The sequence below is a fragment of the Filicampus tigris genome, chromosome 1 (genome assembly GCF_054856515.1).
Source record: "Filicampus tigris isolate MCC_2025a chromosome 1, RoL_Ftig_1.0, whole genome shotgun sequence".
Taxonomy (NCBI): domain Eukaryota; kingdom Metazoa; phylum Chordata; class Actinopteri; order Syngnathiformes; family Syngnathidae; genus Filicampus; species Filicampus tigris.
This window is the reverse complement of record NC_141217.1, coordinates 28,779,792-28,792,465: the sequence shown is the minus strand read 5'-3', so window position 1 is coordinate 28,792,465 and position 12,674 is coordinate 28,779,792. Positions and strand designations below refer to the sequence as shown.

The following is a 12,674-nucleotide window of genomic DNA, read 5'->3' as shown; positions in this document are numbered from 1 at the left end:
TAACACTAATGCAGTTAATACAACAGATTACAGCAACATTGTTACGTTAACATTATAACATTATTGCTGAGGATGCATATTCAGTTGCTGCTTTGCCCACTTTTGCCTTTAGCGTTTGCTCTAAACATGTTTGCTCAAGTAACATGATTGTGATACACCACCCCACTAGTACAATTAAGCATACCGATTTTATCAAACACTTTTATTGTCTGCATATGACTTTTTTTCTGTCTGCAATGTCAATCAGGAATCACAAATATTTCATCAAGTTTTTATTACTTGACTATAATTAAATGATGTGCTTCAGACTGATTGTGAAAGAGAAAGTGAGGGACGGGACAAGAGGGAGAAGTAGGCCATGACTGAATGGTGGCAGTGTCATATGTTTGACGTCCATTTGTGGCCATATCACATCCGCCTGATTGGGCGGCTCCAAAGAAACTGACAGGAGTGCCGCTCCTCACTTTCAGCACGCAGTTATCAAATCAATAAATGGGGGGACATTTTTCTTACTCAGTCATTGTAAATTACATGAACCCTTTTAGTCTTACTAACTGAGGTATTTCAGATAGTTCATAAGGTTCCCTCTCCACTCTTTGAGACATTTTACCAACGTTTCTGTATTTATTTCCTAAGCTTTTATCTGGAGGGAAGTGATATCAAACAGAACATGCACATGCATTACTTGTAGATGATGTTACACAGAAAAACAAACTGAGTGAAAGGCTCCTCTTGAGATTTCTTGTTCAAATGTGTAAAGAAAAATACACACGCACACACGACGGAGGCCTCTCCAGGCATGATGTTTACAAATGTTGCTCCCCAGTGGCACGGCTCGCTGGGCTAATAAACAGCTATCCATGGGGATATCCCACATACTGTACATCTACAGATCCGTATTGAAATGCATGTGTGGGAGTAAGAGAAGGGTGAAAAGGAAAGGGACAAAATGATCGTGAGAGGTCAGGTGAAGGTCTTGGGCCTTCGTGAGCAAACCATTTCAATTTGCCTCACCAGAAGTTTGTGATACTCAATTGGAGTGAGGAAGCCTCTTCGCTTTTTTAATATTAATTTCTTTTGTCAAGTGTATGTTATGTTTTTACATTTGTATGGCTGCAGGCTGGACTAAGTGTTGCGGGTTAGCTGGACACTATCCGCCTGACAGCTGTCAAGGACTGGGTTCAACTCACTTCACAATGAGCAGCACTTTGGAAAATAGTGAACAATATTCCAAAAAAGAAGTTTCAAGCTGTTTACTTCCACTCCCAGTGGAAATTTATTGTCAAAGTAAACATAAGTACAATTACACTATATTTAAGAAAAAATAAATAAAAGCACTTAGCTTAGCCTTTCAGTCCACTAGTTTAGTGCTGATGCAAAACAGCACCTATGTTGCAGTGCTTGATCCTTTTAGGCAATGGAATGAACACAAACGGAGCCGCAGGACAACTAGACAGACAATAAATTGTACTCACAGATGTATAGTCTTCATCCTCTGGATAAAAAGATTAATAATAGTGCCCTACTGAGAGAGAAGTTGAGACGTCTGGATGAACACTATAGCCATCTGTGTCTTATACTGCCCCGAGGTGGCCAAGGTGAGCACAATGTATAAAGTACAATATCATGGAGTGGCATTTTTTTGCTCATTTAAATACGCAGTTAGTTAAAATAATGTTGTTGTTTGGAGGGGAAACGCTGTAAATGTTTAATGACATTGTTAATTATTTCAATCGGAAAAGTTGATTCGAGATGCGAATTTTAATCTCAAGCCATCATTGTATATCTTTTGTGACACCAATCCTGGAACCTTTCTGACACACCACGCCAGCCAATCATAAGTGCCCTGTGATTGGCTGGCGACCAGTCTAGGGCATACCCTGCTTCTGCAGCTGAGAAAGTCTCCAGAAAAATTTCGAAAATAATATGATTTTGAGGAATTTTGCTTGACAGTGATCAAACTATGTTGTTGAGGTAAGTGTAGAAGTGAGCTGAAGAAAAGTTGTTGCTATAAATGATTGTTGAATTACAGTAAACGCGGCTGTGCACTCGGTCACAATAACTTTGTAATTATGCAACATTGAAAATTGCCCACTGAGTCTTTTCTGCTGAGGCCTGAAGATCAGATATATAAGTGGCAAAGTCACCTCTGATCCACATTAGAATGACAGCGATGGCGTGCGTATGAATGCCTCCACGTGTAATGTCGAAAATGAACAAACATAGGCACATTTACAGGTACTTGTTGGAGCAGCAGGCCGACTCTTAAACGATACTACTTGCAGAGAGTGCTTATGCAGCACAGCACAACACAGCACATTTTCTATGTTAGTGATGTTGGTGAAAATGGGATTTATGGATGGGTGTGGAACAACAAGGTGAGGCCCAGAACAACCATTTGTGTTGTTTTATTGGCAGTGTTAATACTCGACCTCCTGTTAAGAAAGCTCCAGAAACCCATGGCGGTGCACACACATGCGTGCGCTTACAAGACCCACAAGAAAGCGTGCGCGCACATACTCTGACAAGGATCCCAATTAAATGAACATGTCCACATGTGCACTTTTGGAGATGTATTAAACTGTGAGACACGTTTTACATTGTCTCGCATTTTGAAACAGAATATGAGGCTTCGGGCAGCACGGTAGGCTACTAGTTAGCACGTCCGCCTCAGTGCAGAGGTCCAGGGTTCAATTCCGGGCTCAGGCCTTCCTGTGTGGAGTTTGCATGTTCTCCCCAGTGCATGCGTGGGTTTTCTTCAGGTACTCCGGTTTTCTCCCACATTCCAAAAATATGCACGGGAGGTTAGTTGAACTCTAAATTGTGTGATTGTGAGTGATAATGGTTGTTTGTCTGTATGTGCCCTTCGCTTGGCTGGCAACCAGATCAGGGTGTACATGTGACATGTGAACAGTTAGCATTGATAGTTGCTGTTCAGGCGCAATGATACTGGGACACAAACGATAGGGCAACACACGTAGACAGATAATATAACCAAGGAGGCTGGACAGGAGCTAATAGCGAGCTGTGCGCACACCTCCCAATGAACATCAGTTATGTTGGAATGGTACTCGGACTTAATGTTTAATCAGTGGCCTGAAAATGCTGATCCACATTCCCTCCTTCAGCTTTCCAGCAAGCGCCCCGGACGGACCGACCGGCATGACGCACCAGTCAGCCGAGTCCCCACCTCCACCACCACCACACCAACCGGCAGCTGCGCCCCACGCCATCGGAGGGCACCTGGCCTCGCGCCGGTGTTTGGGTACATGGCTCCTCCCTCCTGCGGGTCATTCTCCATCACTGGGGAAACTGTGAGCGTTTGTCCAAGCACATCGCCTGCTTTTCCCCGGCCCGTCCGCTCTGCAGCAAGTCCGAGATTGAAATACGTTGCTTACTTGCTTTCTAATCATTTTTATGCTTTATTTTTAAGTTTAGAGTAGATTAAACAAAATGAAAACGGCTAGTTTTGCCAGTTAGTGCCCTTGTATGTGCATGTGCGGTGAGGCATGCGGCAGTTGTATGACTGGCGGTCAATTGTAAATTAAGTGACAAATTTCACAATGGATGATAGAAGGAAGTCTACTTTTTAATTTTTATAACTCATTCACTGCTGTTGACAAGCAGCTATATGAATAGCATAAAGCTGGGAGCGCTAGAAGTGATTGAGTTAATGCCATGCGCGAACAATGCAATGGGCCCCCTTGCTTTAGGGCCACGACAAACCAAGGCAAAAGTGACATCATTGATCCTGGGCATTATTCAATTTGACTAGGCAAAACTTGATTACAGATACCCCTCTGTATCTGCTGTTTTGATTTGTCACAATTACATTACAGATATCCTGAATGAAATTTCCAACTATTCAAAATGTATCTATGACTAGTCAGAAATATTTTGTTGAACTACAATTTGAATTCCGAATTGTCAAACTGAGTTTTTAAATGCTGAATCAGCTTGCCATATCTAACTCGTTTTGACTGGTCAGAACTACGTTCCAGATACTTTGAATAAAATTCCAAATACTCACCCCGGACTACAAAGCGCACCTGACTTCACAGCTCAATTCAGACATAAAAAATAATAAGTACGACATATACTGTATATTGCAATTTAGAAATGGGGTACTTACAAACAAAGACATCATACAGATTAAAAAATGTTAACACTGGTTTTCCAAACTAGTTACACAGTAAACCCCCCAAAGCCCTCTTCTTCAGTGTCGTTTTTTTTTTTCTTCTTCATTTGAAATAAGTACCTCTTCAGAATCTGGCACTCCCACCACCGCCCCCCAAAGAACGCATTGTTATAGTAAACAAATGTTGAATCAAAACTAATCAAAACAAAGCATTCATAGTGTTTCCACGGTAATTTGAAGTCAGCGCTGAACCTGAACAAATTGTTCCTGCTGCCACTTTCAACACACTGACACAAATACAAGCTAGGAGGCAAACGGAACGACAGGCAGGCTCCAGAGCATAATTGAACATGTAGCTGCACCACCACAGGGAGTTGGCAGGCACCCGGGGAGAAGACTTAGCTCTCAGGGAGAAGCCTGAAGGCCAAGCAAGCCGAGCTGTGCCAGGCCCACAGTGCCCCTTTTTCCTTCTTTTCATTTCAAATACTCCACTGCCGTCAACCGCTTCTACAACACCATTCCTTTAGCTTGTTTGAGTCATTTGTCAAACCCAGTCTTGCTTTGGTAAGATTAGAGCAGCGTCCAGCAATAAAACCTTGCTTGTACTGTGTCTATAAAGACTCATCGTCTACACTACACACAATTAAACCAGCATGTACAGATGCAGTGGCATCTATGCAAAAATAAATATGCACAGAATGCACTGGCAAGCTTTTCCTGTCAAGCTGTGGTCAGTATGCAAGAAAAAGGAGGGTCAATCTAATTTTGGATACAGTGTTCAACCCATAAGCTCAAGTCAAACAGCATCACATCTACGGCAAAACACTCAAAGAATTTGAGCGCTCATGACTGAGTCTTTGAGAGCAATCGTGGAACAACAAATGACACAGATCTTTGTTTTGTCGGCCTCTATGTTAAGATGTGTAAGAGCTACATGTATATTTGTAAGGTTTTGTGCAAGCCGCATGTAACTGATGTGTGGTGCCAGCATGTGTTATGCTAACACCCGTCTGGTATTTACACATCCCTTCCCTTGTACAGTACGCTCTTTCACTAACTCGCTTTGAAGAGGCTTACCTAAACAAGGCTCCGTGGCATAGACCCAACTTAACCCAGGCCTGACCACACCAAAGGCCATGAGTTGAGCGGGAAAGAGGATGGTGACGTTTCTGCTTGTCTGTAGGATAAATAGTGGGAGGCAGAGAGAGAGGAATGGAAGCACAGAGCAAGACAAAATGAAATTGTGACACATGGACGTCTCCAGTGCTAAAAGAATGAAGTCAACTTCTGTTACCTGAAGTACTCAATCGAAGGTTTAATGGCGCTGAGCTTCCGACCGGGCAAGATACATTTCATTGTTTGGTACATTTGAATGCAATATTACCCCACATTTATGAAAGTGAGGCTGTGAAGAAACCATGAAATCTGACTACAAATATAATCCTCTCTCTGCTCCTCCCTCTCTCTGTGTCGTAAAATGAATTACGACGGTACGGTAGCACCTTAGCTAACATGTACACGACACAAGAGCTAGCTTCTCTCATTCCAATTCAAAAGCAGAGGACAGTTGAGCCGGCTCTGACCACCTGAAACGTTTCCTATACCTGGGAATAACGTCGCCTGCCTCCTACCTAACAGTGTACTGTAAACTAGGGGTTCCCAAATATGATCCTCAGGATCCGCTGTCCCGCTAATAATAGATGTCTCACTCCTCCAACATACCTGATTCAAATGTTCAGGATCGCTATCAAGCTTCTACAAATCGAATCAGGTGTGTTGAAGTAGGGAGACACCCAAAATAAGTCTGGATAGGGGCTCTATAGAGCAGTGATTCTCAACCAGTGTGCTGTGAGATATTGTGCCACGGGAAATGAGCAAATTTCACTTAATTGTCCTAAAGAGTTTTTTTTTAAAATAACAAATAACTTGTCTTTCTTCATCCATTTATGTCAGTGACTTATAGTGACAGACAGAACAAATAAATTATCTTCTATTAGATGGCAGAAAGTATGTAATTTTCATGTCTATCCACTTTTTGTGACATTTTTGTATGGTAGTGTGCTTAAAATATACGCCTTTGCTCAGAGAACCGGACTTGGGCACCACTGCTGTAAACGGTGAGCTACAATTAAATGCAGCAGGAAAAAAGGAATGATATTGATGACAGTGTCTTGGCATTGAGTAGTACAAGTTAAGAAATGTTCCGCATATCTCGCTTAAAGCCAAGTACTTACACTACGACAGCATATCACTGGAAGGCTTCTTATTGCTCTGTGTGAACAGTGCTCAAAGTCCAGTCGAGGAGGGGTGGCAGGAAATAATTGGAACAACCATCTTTGTGGCAAAATATTATAAAATACATTTATTATGATTATTTGGGAGAAGATGATGGTTGTATGGATATTATAATTTATATATTAAAATACATTACAACCAAGTTCAGCAGAGCTGGGCATTTTACTAAAAATTGAGCGTCCGTTATTCGTCATCCGTCTGCAGCATGGGTACCCTTCCGTCATTCGCCTTTTTTTTCCCAGGGGGAAAAAATAGTACCCGTCTATAGGTCGGTCCACCTCGGCGAGTCCGACTAAACTTTTTAACCCCCTGCTGGACGATGTTTAAAGAGAAATAGTGACTCACTACGCTTTGGAAGCCTCTTCACAGCCTGGTCCCTCACTCAAATCTTCCCCCAAGCAACAACAACTCACTATTTTCCTCCCCGCGCTCGCCGCAGCCATCGACGCCTCACCGCGAAATATATACTAATGTTGGGCTGCAGACGGATGGCAGCCAATTTTAAACATTTTTTCCATCGTTCCATCAACCGTCAGAGAAAGGGGTGTCCGTCAGTGAAGGATAAATGGACCGGTCCGTTAGATAGACGGAACGCCCAGCTCTGAAGTTTAAAACAGCATACTGTAAAAATAAAATAAAAAAATCTCTCTTGAATTTTAGGGGACCTGAGATTCAATTTACAAGGTGTGCTTGAGCGTGCCTCAAAAATGGGCAAGTAACCTTATGTCCTTACTTCTCTCTGGTGTTTTATTTCAGTCTTGCGAGGCTATATAATGAAGCTCAGACTGTAATTGGGCCAGCTGCGTTATTTTAGGGCTTGAGCGCAAAGTAATTATTGAGGCTGTACCTGACTCACAGCATGCTGTGCATCTACTTGGGACCCAACAACAAACACACGCATTCAAAAAGTATTCACTATAATACTCTAATACTCAAAAACAAAAACAAGTGAAGAATTTCTAGTAGCTCTTATGCTGTTAGAAATACATATCGGTCAAGCTCCCACACTTAATTATAAATTAACTTCAAGCAGCATGCAAACAGCAAGATGCCCTTGCTGACATGTTGGACAGTGACAGAGTGGACACGTTTGCATTTTATGAGAACATGGTGGACCTTCATTTCACAACACACACAACTTTATTTAGCAGCCTGAGTATTTGCTGTTTCACAAACAGTTTAAATTTGGAGAGAGTTTTTGTAGATGGATTTGTGGATTTCATTATAGCTGGGTTTACATGGAGCCATGTATTCCGATTAGAATGAATACGAATGACCAAACGGAATGAAAATACTCCAAATCTCTATGCCTCAATCAGAATCAAAATCTAAGTGGAATTTTAGTTGGATTCACGGGGCGGGGCTGCTATAATCCTTTTGCCAATTCTCAACAAGCTTCATTGTAAGTCAGTCAAAATAGCACGGCAGGGCGCGTCATCGATGACGTCACTACCGGGGTAGCCACCACGTTGGAGGCAGTCTGGAGGCGACGTGACTACTGTTGCTATACGCAAAACACACTCGATGTGTTTCTCTTTTGATTTAAATGGCCGACATATCTAAACATGGTGAACTCTTGCTATGTTAGCTGTTAGCAATGCCACCCACAATCGCAAAGGTAGAACATTTTACAACTAACGGACGTTTTTATAGGTTTCCTGCTTAGCGTACATTTTTAGTTTTCGTATTACTACCCCAGGCTTCCATAAGTGGGTCAAAATGACCCTCATTCATGGGATTTGATGGGAACCTTCTATTTTTATGACCTGTGACTGTCAGCAATATCTATTTTGTCAAACACACACACTGTATCAGAAGTGTCACCTCTTACGCCACTAATTTTACTCACAAATAACACTTCATGTATTGTTTTCAATTTTGAACCCCAAAAATTATTTTTGTAGGCAATGCGTTATTATCACTAACAAATTAGGCTAGTATCCAGTAAAATAAAATAGCAAGCTTGCAAACATTACTGTATATACTTTGCACAGGTGTGTGTGTGTCATTCATGTCTATTGTCTGACAGAGTATTTGTTGGTATAATGTATCAACAAAATAGTCACTGTTACTGTGTGTGCACGTGTATCACATTTATGACTATTGCATGAATCTCATTTTTGTGGGGACTCTACAATAGGACAAGTCAGGCATCCCACCTCAGATGAAAGCCTCCCAAGTCCAGGCTGGTTCACGGCACAGTTTGCCGTTAATGGCACCCGGACCAAGGTCATTTATGTCAGAAAGAAAGGAAAGGCCTTTGAGCTCTTGAACATGATTCACCATAGTAGACTGGTAGATGAAGATATGACAAAGAAAAAACTGTGGTCATCACATTCTACAACCACACTAAACGAGATGTGTACACCATGGACCGGGTCATCACCCCGCAGAAGTGACTACACTCGCCCCTGTTTCACAGCTGAGCACCCTGAATTCAAGAGTCATCTCACCAATGCACGACATCTCCATTTCAATAAGATCTCAAAGAAGCTTGTCACAATGCATATGAGAAGGCAAGTGGAAGGTTGCCCCCAGCTGCCAATGCCAGTCGTCATTGAGGCAATGAGAAGCTGTAGAGTGACAAAAGCCATAACTCAGCTACAAAAAGTAGCAGAAAGGCCCAAGGAAACAGTAAAATGTGTCCGATTTGCCCAAGCAGCAAAGTCTGCAAAATCAGCAGTGCAATGTACCTGTCTGCAACGACCGCAGCAAGGAACTAGTACTTTTCGTGGGGCGGAATACAAATTTACTTTGCCACCACTGCAGGGTCTCAAATTACAAACAATGGAGAGCATCAGCTACATGTGCACACACACACACACACACACACACGCACTGTACTTTTTGCTAACATTTTTCTGTTGGATGTTACTTTTTCAGTGTTCAAAAAGTAATAAAATTAAACCTAGAAACTCACTTGTGTTGACCAAAATACAATACAATACAATACAATTTTATCTATATAGCTTCGCTATAACCACAGGCTGTTCTGTAAACAAATTCAGTGCAGCTCAGCTTTTGGTTAGGACACTCAATCTATCAAATGTGAACCGAACAGTGATCTTAAAACAAAGTTAAGTACCGAATGCCGATTTTTGACATTGCACCCCTAATGCGTAGGGTATGTTTACAATTACAATAAACAAGTCTTTGCAAAGTTCCGTTCTTTGGCAAAATTATTCCTGTTCATACCTCCCGCACAAATGATACTATTGTATGCATTCCACGGTAGTACTTCATGGTAAAATTAGTAAGAAAATACTACACACAACTGCTCATCCAAAATTGGATAGTGAAAAGGTTTATTATCAAATATGTGAGTTTCAAATTAGACAAATGTGAAGTTAAGTGCTTCTATTGGTAACTATATCACATATATACTGCATTTTTAGGCTCCAAAACGGCACAATTTTTAAAATCTATTTTCAGTCTTGGGTTGAAGAACAAATAACCATCACCAGCCAATTTGTAGTGCTGTAATTTCAGCACTGTGATCAACACCAATGCATGGCAGCCAACAGAAGCAAGTTGAGCAGCCCCGCTTGTCTGTTGCCATCATTGTTCTGCATTTAGTTACTTTTATGACAAGACTGTGCAAATAGTTATCTGGCTATTATGCAGCCATTTTACATTAGTGCGAGTACACTGATGCAGCCAGAGCAACAGCGATTTCACTTACAAATTGTAAGTTGGCTTTGACAGAAAGATAAAATGCAAGTCAAGGCAGCTGCTGGGACGATAATGATTAAAATCATCGAGCGTTTGCGTCATGCATGGACACAACCCGCCCTCTCGTACACTGAGAGAGCAATGGGAGGAGAATGTACTGAACAGATCTGCATTCAGAATTTGCCAAACCGCCACAGCGCTGGGTTTGTGAGACTATCTGAACATTTGTCTTGCACTCAGATGGGAAGTTGCCCAGCGCTCCAGTAATCTGGATGGTTGTGAAACACTGCTCCTTTTTGACTTCTGCATCGGCTGCATCCTGTTGACGGGTCAACCTGAACAACGTGACTGTGACTTGAGCTGACTTAACCCCTAAAAAAAGAGGAAAAAAAGAGAAAGGCTGGAACTGCAACTCTTAACATTGGATGGTTTCAGCACGTTTGAATTATTACAGAGTTGAAAGGCTACTGTACACGTGCACTTACTTGGATCGTGACTAAGCTAAAATCCAGGAGGCTGCTGTGCTGGCGATCAGCACAATGCAGTGCTTGTGTTCGCTGACCTCCTCATACAGAACATGAGAGAAACTTTTGAAAAGGTGTTTGGGCAAAGACCTTAATTTAGTAACGGAACTAGTGAAGGAAAAAAAAGTATGATGATGCATCATTACGATGACACAAATGCATACCAATGGAATGATTCTTGTAGTGCGCTCCAAAAATGGTTAATGGTTGAAATATTTTATTTCCAGTTATTCAATTGGATAAAACTCCCTGATCACTGTGCTTTGCAAGGTCAGAACACAAAGGGCCCTATTTTGGTAAACTGGCACCCGTTGCGCTTGGCATATAAATGGGTGTAACTTCATTTTTCATGCCAGTGCAAGTCTAGTCTAGTGTCTTTGGGGCTATGTTGTGTCCATTTGGGTGGTTCGGCACACGGATTTGCCTCGCCCACGAGTCCTCCGATAATTTCGTAACAGAAAGTAATCTGCATTCAGTGTAAAATCGTGTGCTTTGTCATTTTCGTGCGTGCCGGGGCAATGGACTAAATTCAGCGTGTTTGTGAATTTGGTAGCTGCACTACACCTCATTGGGTGTTTCTGCCTCGCCCCCCAATGCATCTGCATATTTGGTCACAAAGAGGAAACAAGATTTTAAACTTCTCAAAAGCAGATTTATTTTGCAGTACAGGTGGTGTAATTCGATTTTTGTGTATTCAATCAAGGCACATCATGACAGATTCGGCGCTCTGTGGATGTGTGCAGTGCAAATAACTGGATTTCATTCATAAATATGACACCAGTTGGGACTCTCCCACTGAATCATTGTCAAAATCTCTTCATTGAACAAATCATAATCATTAACATCTTAAAAATATTTTCTTTGCACCTTTCACTATTGCAGGGAGGCGGGGAGATGAGTATCACACAAAGACGCACGATGGAGTGTAGTGCAGTCTCCAATTGCCCGCGTCACATGCACGACCGACTACATAAGAATAAGAATAAGAATAAGAATAAGAATAAGAATAAGAATAAGAATAAGAATAAGAATCAGAATCAGAATCAGAATCAGAATCAGAATAAGAATAAGAATAAGAAGGCCTTTATTGATCCCACAGTGGGAAAATTTTCAGTGTTACAGCAGCAAAGATATAGGTATCCGAAAAGGAAGATGTTGCAGTTTACCTGCCAATGTCATGCACGGACTCCAGCGAGTCTAATTTCTGTTTCCGCACTTTCAAACACAGCGTACACGCGCGAACTGCGCCTCTGATCCCCCTTATTTTGATGCAAATGAGGGATTCTGTGTGCATTGACTGGGAAAAGAATATTTCCATCTTAAAAGGGCGCACAAATCGCAAACACCTAGTTACGCCCGGTTCTACCAGCGCAAATTCTAGCAAAATACGTCAAGGAAGAAAACACCCATGCACACAGTTGGACTGCGCCTTGCGCTAGACCTCCTACGCTTGGAATGAAAATGGGGCCCTAAATATTTTTTTGCAACAAATGAGAAGTGTTGTGTGAGCGCTGCCTTACGTACTTCTTTTTTTTTTAAGGATTTTTTATTTTTATATTACAGTACATTTAGGTTTTCATTTAATTACAATTTCATTAATGTATGTAAAGTGCCTAGCGTGAAAATAAATCTCTTATGAATTTGACACACCCCAGAGAAGTAGTTAACAAGCCTGCCAAATTTGAGTAATGAAAAAAATTGCCAAGTATATTAATTAAGGATTTAAAAATCGTGAAAAATGAAACTCCTCTCTGAAATGCTGTGGACATGAAACCGTGCTCCACTAAAAAATGGAAGCTACTTGATCTAGCCACCTTCTTATGCGTATTCTTCGTATTCTCATCCCTGATTGAGCTGTGATAATATGGGATCGTTTGGAAATATCCTCCGAGCCATGACCATTCACAAACTCAGAAATTCGGTGCTTTGCCATTCGGAAATTCAGTGCGCACCAAAAACAGAGTGCTGGTTCGTGCATTAGGTGCTCCAAATGGGGACACGGTGCGCCAGTACGTCAGGCTGTCCAGAAGGAAATAGTTAAAGGA

General features: G+C 41.7%; 1 pseudogene; it reads left to right on the top strand.

Annotated features, from left to right (window-relative positions):
* Positions 1 to 1,550: 1,550 nt before the first annotated feature.
* Positions 1,551 to 9,156, top strand: LOC147153472 (uncharacterized; annotated as a pseudogene).
* The last annotated feature ends 3,518 nt before the right edge of the window (positions 9,157 to 12,674 follow it).